Source organism: Sceloporus occidentalis, unplaced genomic scaffold (assembly GCF_023333645.1).
Source record: "Sceloporus occidentalis isolate IW3139 unplaced genomic scaffold, rSceOcc1.0.p SCAF_21, whole genome shotgun sequence".
Lineage (NCBI taxonomy): Eukaryota > Metazoa > Chordata > Lepidosauria > Squamata > Phrynosomatidae > Sceloporus > Sceloporus occidentalis.
Window position 1 is genome coordinate 6,191,471 of NW_028317001.1, and position 8,900 is coordinate 6,200,370.

General features: G+C 43.7%; 1 pseudogene across 1 annotated transcript in view; it reads right to left on the reverse strand.

The window, feature by feature from the left end:
* LOC149301491 (uncharacterized) overlaps positions 1-8,900 on the reverse strand; it is a 184,074-nt pseudogene that overhangs the window by 83,011 nt on the left and 92,163 nt on the right. The window lies entirely within an intron of this gene.

Here is an 8,900-nt window from a genome sequence, read left to right on the forward strand (position 1 = left end):
GATTGTGAACGCGATCGAAATTCAGAGCCAACAAGGACCTGAGAGGAGGTGTGGTAATCCCTTTTGTCTGAGGTATGTGCATCAAACACCCACTGCATTCAATTCGTGTTCATGCCATTCTTTCCCCACCCAGGAAATATTCTAAAGAGATATAAACCTTCCTGAACCCTCAGTTTCTGCCCAAGCACCAATTTCAGTATAAATGTCAGGCCCAACTTGCTGTTCTTCAGTGTCAGTCCAGTTACAGACAGACACTCTGTTTGTTTTCTTGGCTAAGCACCTCAATGCACTCACCAATCCCAATTGTCGCAGGAACTACTGACCTCTCCCCATTCCAAATCCTCAACAATTGGAATAAAGCTCTAGATAGGTAATAGATTCCTTTAACATCTATTCACCACTCCCACCTTTGTTACCTAGATCTTGAACACTTATATATATAGTACGTGTGTCTGTGTATTTTCCTTTCCCCCTAAATGAAACACAAAAACCTATTTCAAATGCCTCTGACATACTGTTTGATTCAGGACCTGCTATAGCTGGGCTGGATCCAGAGGTCACTGTTGCCCCAGTAAAACTATCTCGTTCTATTGAGCTAAGTACTAAATTCCCCTAAAAGCACAGCACTTGCGGGTGTCCTCCCCAGTCTCCAGCATTTTGGGAAACAAAGGGCCTCTTGAATCAATCATGGAGCTAAGCAAGCTCAGGATGGAAAAGAAACATTAGACAAAAAGCAAGTGTTGTGTTCCCCCTTTCCTCCCTTCATAGATATTACTCATAACTGATCATAGAATCGTAGAGTTGGAAGAGACCACAAGGACCATTCAGTCCAACCCCCTGCCATGCAGGAACTCTCAATCAAAGCATCCCTGAAAGATGGCAATCCAGTCTCTGTTTAAAGACCTCCAAGGAGGGAGACTCCACTACACTCCGAGGAAGGATTGTGTTCCACTATCAAATAGTCCTTACTGTCAGAAAGTTGATTTGATTCTATAATTTTAAAGTGGAAACAAAGCACTCTGACAGTGAATTATGAAAGGGCCCTCAGTCTTCAAAGGAAGGTCAATGGATTCAGGTTTTTTTTTTTTACCATACCATAACCTTTATTAGGCATCTCAATAAAAAAACATCATACAAAGTTAAAATTTTAAACTAAAATTATTAACATAAATACTATAAAATTCCGTCCGTATAACATGTAATTCTATGGATTACAGTTGTTCAATTTATACCAAATTTTTGTTGCCTCCATTAGAAAATTTGCCATCACTCGTGTAATCTGCTCATTACAATCCTCCAATAAATGCACTAAAGTTATATCCATTACACAGAAGTTCATTTCCATTAGTTTCTTTATCAAATTCTTTCTCGGTTTTTGATATAATGGGCAAAGAAAAACAATATGTTGGAGGGTGTCTGGAACTGCCTCACATATACAAAGACGATTGACAAATGGGATTTTCATATATCTCCCCTTAGTAACACATGACGGATGGATGTTCAGCCTTGCAAAAAGGAAGGCTTTCCTCGCAGCCTGAAGGGACAACGATTAAAAATATTTTGGCATCTCACCACAACAGGGAGGAATGCCAAATACAAAAGGGGAGCATACTCTGGGAGAGGTAGAATAAATTTCCTTATGTTCCCAACTCAGCAAACAATCCTTAATTGTCTTGAAGCACTCGTGCTCCGTCAAAAGGAGTAAAGAGTCCAGATTTAAACCCTTTAATTTTAGATTGTCTTCAAAGGCTTTTGACCAACTAGTATAATAATTATCAGATAAAAGAAACCCAATTAAACTAGATCTATTTGGTCTATAATGAATTTTAAGCCAATATTTATATGCCATCAACCAGGCAGTGGTCTCAAGTGTAACCAAACCAAGCTCGTCATATAGCGTTAAATAATGAACACATGACGGAATAGGATTCAGGTTCCTTACCCACAAAGGCCACATTATCATAATTCTCCATCATCACAGAACTGTACATAAGTTTCTGCTTCTTTGTCAACAGTTTCCATTCGTCCTCAGTGAAATATACCGCCACATCCGCAAAGGTCACCTGCAATAGAAAATAGCCCTCATCCAGAGAGTGACTAAACAAAAGGGGAGGAAAGCACATGGTTCATCCCAAATATTATTTAATCACTTTAGAATTCAGTCCAGAAAATAAACTTTAAATTCTGCAAGCAAGCAAAGAGCTACAGCCTTTGAGATCCAGTTTGTCTCTAATCTTTCAATATAATATACAATATGAAAAACAATATAATTTAGCCCATTTCTGGAATATTATTGATTGATTAGGATACTGACAGTCCCAACATATATAGTACATTGAGGAAAGCAAGACATATGTGGACAAACCACACCAGAAGGGGAACAAGATGGCTAAAGTTGTTAACGATGAAGCTCACACAAACAAGGAAGGGTGCAACAATTTGCTTTTGCCTCCGACTCCTGGCAAGGGCAAGACCCTGCCCCCATCTCTCCTCCCCTCTCCCCGCTTTTGAATTGATGGGATGCACATGTCTTTTGAACTTGGAACACATTTTGCAGCAACTGAACTGACCTGAGGAGAAGGGGGAAAGTGGGAGGAGGAGAGAGAAATAGGACATTTTCAAAGCCCCTGGAAAAATGAGGTGACTGAGGATTAAGCAGGACTCTGTCTGACAAACTGGGACAGTATGTTCTTCGCTTGCTTTCATGAGCTGGCCCAGCAGTGACACAGATGAAACTAATAGTCAGGATGGCAGCTTACCAAAGAGTTGAACCTTGGCAGCCTCTTCCTCTTGGAGCCCAATTCCCTCCGCTTGGCCTCTGTGTCAGCCATCAGGTGGGCAGGGGGATCCTAGTGCCTCTGCACTTGGGTCACTTCCAGCAAAAGATATCCCAAAGCAGTGTAGAAGGAAGCTGAGGTGAAGTTCCTGAGAAAAGAGACTAAGGTTAGGCTGAATTTGGGACTTTATTCCTGCAAAGTATGGCCTCACTCAGCTGCAACCCTTCCATGCAATCCTGGACTGAAACATTCAAACAAAGGTCCTCTTCCAGCTCCAGGAATAAAGGCCTGCCTTCAGTACAAAGGCCCTGATTCCTGCAGCCCCAGAAAGGGCTCTTCTGCAGTCCTTTATGGCCGGAGCTTCCCTGGGTCAGAGGCCGTCTCCTCAGCCGTAGAGAAGGGTTGCTCTGAGTGCGAAGGAGGAGGAGGTCCTCAGGGCTGAGGGAGGGAAGGCAATGGGGAAAGGTCAGTGCCAATGGCCATGGAGGGCAGAAGGTGACAATGCCTAGGAAACTCCTCTGAGTCCCAGCCCTAGCATTGAGAGGCAGGAGTGAGTCCAGGGGACTGAGAGGGTCTCCTTTCCCAAAGGGGGACACAAGGACCGGTGGACCCTCCCCAGCTAGGGCCCAAAGGGAGGGTCTCTTTCCCCACCTCTCTCTCCCAGCCCCCAAAGCCCAGCCTCCCCACTGGCCCTGAATCCCCTGCCTCCCCTTCCTCAGACCCCCACAGGCCTGCCTTCCTTCCTTCCTTCCTTCCTTCCTTCCTTCCTTCCTTCCTCCCTTCAAAATGGAGGGCCAGAGGCACAAAGGGACACACTGCCTTCCTTTTGGCCCAAGGAGCCTGGCTTCCTTCTCTCTTTGGAGCCTCAGGAGAGAAAGAGATACCTCTGTTCAACTGAGGCCTCAGAGAAGGTTCTGTAACATTATTTCCCAAAGTCACAAGCAGCACAAAATGGCCTCTGGAACACAAGACAGTTACCAGAATACAAAATGACTGCCTCTTCCTCAGCGCTTGGCTGTTGTCAGTTTGAGGCCTTCAGGGAGAGAGAGAGACTGAGGGGAAGAATGGAAGGAGGGCCTTAGGAGATAGCCTTCCTGAGATATTCAAGGTTTTTTGGCCTCAGAAAGGATTTCAGGCAAAGAGAGGTTCCAAATTAATCAAAAAACACTATCAACAAATCTGAGCTAGAAGACATCCTATGGTCAAAGAAAGGTGTCACAATATCTGCACTATATAAATGTATATTAAAGTATTACACTGAAGTTGGAATTGTAAAGGTTAACATGGTGTCCTGGGCACAAGGTTTCGGTAGATCATGAGATTTAAAACAATGGGAAGATACGTGGTCCCAAAAAATAAATTATACTTTGTGTCAAGAAATAAAGGAAAACTACTATAAAATATGTTACCGCTGGTATTTGACACCGGGAAAAAATTGTAAAATATACAGGAACACCATAATAAACGCTGGAAGTGTCCCAGGAAGAAGGGAATCTTATACCATTTGTGGTGGAAGTGCAGGAAAGCAGCAAAATATTAGTCCAAAATCCATAGAGTAATTAAGAAGACATTGGAGATTGAATTAGATAATAAGCCTGAGATATTTTTGTTAAACATGGTAGATGATGATTTGGAAAGAAAATACGGATGTGTGGTATTTTATATGATTTTAACAGCCAGAATTGCATATGTGAAGTCTTGGAACAATAAGAAAGTCCCGGACACTGAGGAGTGGTTGAGAAAGCTGTTTGAGGTACTGGAGCTGGACAAATTAAGAAGGAAGTTAGAGATGGAAAGTCGTACAAATTTTTGGAGGTATGGAAAAAGGTAATAGATTGTTTGGAAAGGAAATGGGGTCAACTGACCACTGAATTACTCATGGTTTGAAAGGTATGTAGCTTATTATAACGAAAGAAAGGGGACCCAGAAAATAGAGTTAGTTTTTGCTTAGAAAATATATTGTGCTTTTATGAAGGAAAAAAAATTACAATGTTGGTTTAAATAATAATAATAATACAGTTTATTATTTGGAATAGTTGGAATAGACCACATGGCAAATGGCCATGGAGGACAGAAGGTGACAATGCCTAGGAAACTCCTCTGAGTCCCAGCCATAGTAACTCCTGGTAGTAAATAGTCCAGGGGCTGAGGGGGTCTCCTTTCCCAAAGGGGGAGGCAAGGACCGTTTCCCATGGGACTGTGAGCCCCATGACCTCTGACCAAATCTATGGGAGACGCTGCCTCAAAGCGCATTGGAGGAGTCTCTGTCTGGATGGCCATCTCTTCGGAGGACTTGGAGGACAGAATGGGGCTGACTGTTTGGCCCTTGTGGCTCCCTTCCAGCCCTAGGAGCCTATGAAGCCTACCTTACAAGGCTGTTGTGGGAGTTTATCACAAGACAATTACTACACAAGAATGGCCACCTTTTAGCAGTTTACAATAAAAGAATATCCATACAATACAATAAAAACTTGTTTCATGATCTCCCAAACCCTGACGCTAACCCTCCCATCCAAAATAAAATACCATTAAATTATTGGACAGTTATTGAAAGTTTTTAAAAACAGGGATAGTAGTCATAGCCCAATGTTTGTGAATAATAATAAGAATAAGGCTTGTATTAAAACTATCCTCCCCATTTCTGATCCCTTTTAAAACTCATGTTCCCTAGAAGGAGCAGAGCTGTGTTAGAAAACCCTCTCAGAAAAGAGACACAAAAGACACACAAAGAGACACACTTCCTTCCTTCCTTTTGGCCCAAGGAGCCTGGCCTCCTTCTCTCTCTGGAGCCTCAGGAGAGAAAGAGAGGCCGAGGCCTCAGAGAAGGTTCTGGAACAATATTCCCCACAGTCACAAGCAGCACAAAATGGCCTCCGGATCACTAAATGGCTGCCTCTGCCTCAGCGCTTGGCAGTTCTGGCCTTCTGGGAACCCAAAATGGAGGACGAAAGGGCCCCAAGGTCGGAAGGGACCCCAAACAGGATTTCCAAACCTTAACACCACCTAAAATGCCAAACCAAAAAACATTCCCAGAGTTCCATAGCACTGTGCCATGGCCATGACAGTGGGGCAGAACAAGAATGCCCAGCGATGGTGGCATTAATGATGATTAAAGTCTGGCGGCAGCTCCATCCCTCCCCCCCAGGCCTGATATCATCATCATCATCATCATCATCATCATCATCATCATCATCATCATCATCATCTTTGCCACAGCATCAGGGCCACCATTAAAAGCATTGGAATCCCCTTTGGGAGTCCCACTCTCCCACCTTCAGAGAGAGTGGGCCATGCCTAGAAGGGATGCTGGGCCTCCTTCCTCCCCTCCTTAATGGCAGTGGCCAAAGGAAAGCACCAGCAGCAGTAGACCAAGCCAGGCCCAGCCAGACCTCAGGGCAGCAGTGAAGCCTAGTGGTTTCAGGCCTTGTCTATCTGATGTTGCTTCACTCCACTCTCTCTCTCTCGCCTTCCTTTCTGTCTGTCTCCTTCTCCCTCTAAAACTCTGCTGCTCTCTCTTCCGTGCGCAGAGCTAAATAGATAAGCAGAAGCCCCGCCTCTTTTTGAGGCTGGCCAATGGGGGCAGAGCAGCTGGAAGCCCCCGCCCCCTGCCACAGACTCATATTTTGTGTTCTGGTGGCCATTTTGTGCTGCTTGTGACTGTGGGGAACAATGTTCCAGAACCTTCTCTGAGGCCTCTTCAGTTGAACAGAGGCCTCTCTTTCTCTCCTGAGGCTCCAGAGTCAGAAGGAGGCCAGGCTCTTTGGGCCAAAAGGAAGGAAGTGTGTCTTTTGTGTCTCTTTTGTGTCTCTTTTCTGAGAGGGTTTTCTTATTACACAGCTCTGCTCCTGCTGCAGAACATGGGCTTTAAAAGGGATCAGAAATGAGGAGGATAGGTTTAATACAAGCCTTATTCTTCTTCACTAACATTGGGCTTTTGCTACTATCCCTGTTTTAATAACTGTTTCAATAACTGTCCAATAATTTAATGGTATTTTATTTTGGATGGGAGTCTTAGGGTTTGGAATATCATGAAACATGTTTTTATTGTATTGTATGGATCTTTTCATTGTAAGCTGCTAAAAGGTGGCCATTCTTGTGTAGTAATTGTCTTGTGATTAACTCCCACAACAGCCTTGTAAGGTAGGCTTCATAGGCTCCTAGGGCTGGAAGGGAGCCCCAAGGGCCAAACAGTCAGCCCCATTCTGTCCTCCAAGTCCTCCGAAGAGATGGCCATCCAGACAGAGACTCCTCCAATGCTCTTGGAGGCAGCGGATCCCATAGATTTGCTCAGAGGTCATGGGGCCCCATGCGAACTGGTCCTTTCAACCCACTTTGGGAAAGGAGACAACCGCCTCCCCTCAGCCTCCTGGACTATTTACTACCAGGAGTTACTATGGCTGTGACTCAGAGGCGTTTCCTAGGCATTGTCACCTTCTGCCCTCCATGGCCATTGGCACTGACCTTTTCCCATTGCCTTCCCTCCCTCAGCCCTTTGGACCTCCTCCTCCTTCGCACTCAGAACAACCCTTCTCTACGGCTGAGGAAACGGACTCTGACCCAGGGAAGCTCCGGCCATAAAGGATTACAGAAGAGCTCTTTCTGAAGCTGCAGAAGTCAGTGTCCTTGTACTGAAGGTAGGCCTTTATTCCTGGAGCTGAAAGAGGACCTTTGCTTAAGTGTTTTAGTCCAGGATTGTGTGGAAGGGCTGCAGCTGAGAGAATGAGCCCATGCTTTGCAGGCATTGAGTCCCAAATTCAGTCTCTGGCAGCACTGTCTTCCCAGAAGATGGAAGTGAGATTTCCAGACCCAGACACACAGTGCGCCAGTGAGTCCTTTGTGTGGGGACTGTGTGTGTCCATGTTGTTTGCTAGAGCTTTGTGAGATATTTGTTTCACTGGGTTTACAAAATGAATTTACATAGGTCTTCACTTCCCAAAAATGAGCATAATCAAGGATGCAATCTTCATTCATAAACCTATACATTTATAGATTTTTGTTGTATAAGTGCAATATATTTAGCATTGTGCATCTTCTAAAAAAAATATACAAGGAAAAGTGAAGAAATTGTGATTTTGACAATAGATCCATTCAGAAACAATGCACACAAATGTACATGCCTCAATTTCTGTGTGGCTTTAGCAAGCAGAGGGAGGAGGTACATACCTCATGCTCCTGCTATGACTGACACACACATATTTTGTAATTATCAATTTGTAAACTGCTTTGATCTTTTTGGAAAGGTGGTATATACATAAATTTTTTTATTATTATTATGTTATTATTATATTATAAACACAGCAGTTAAGCTCAGAGATTTGTCTCATTTGGAAAAATGAAATGATTATTTTCAGCAGTGTCTAAATGGGGAAGGGGGCGTAATGAGGGGAGGACGTGGATCAGATACGTAAAGTAATACAGGTCTTATCCAGCCAAGGGGCCGGAGTTTCTCCATCTGGGAGATAAATCATAGAATCATAGAGTTGGAGGAGACCTCAAGAGCCATCCAGTCCAATCCCATTCTGCCATGCAGGAACTCTCAATCAAAGCATCCCTGACAGATGGCCATCCAGCCTCTGCTTAAAGACCTCAAAGGAAGGAGACTCCACTATACTCCGAGGAAGGAGTCTGTTCCACTGTCAAACAGACCTTACTGTCAGGAAGTTCCTGCTAATGTTGAGCTGGAATTCCCTTCATCTACCAGGGTCATCTATAGAGATTAGATTTGTCTGGCATGATTTGTTTCTCTGAAAACCATGTTGACTTTTTGTGATGGTGGCATTGCCTTCTAGATGTTCACAGACTCTCTTTTTAATGATTTGGTATAGAAGCTTTCCATAAAGAAGGTGGTCTTCCTCCTCCTCCTCCTCCTCCTGCTCTGCATGAAAAGAAATCAGATTATCATCAGTGATGATGACATAGCATGGAAAAATTAACACTCCTGCATTTAAAGTTTTTTTAAAAAATATTTTTTATTGAAACTAAAGTCCATACAATGAATTTTATACAATGCATAATTACATTCTATTGCAACTTATCTGAATATAAAGTCTGAGGAGGCCTGAATCCTGTCGGTTAACCCTAGCATAGACCCACTCAACCCATAATTGACTGGTGAGTCAATCT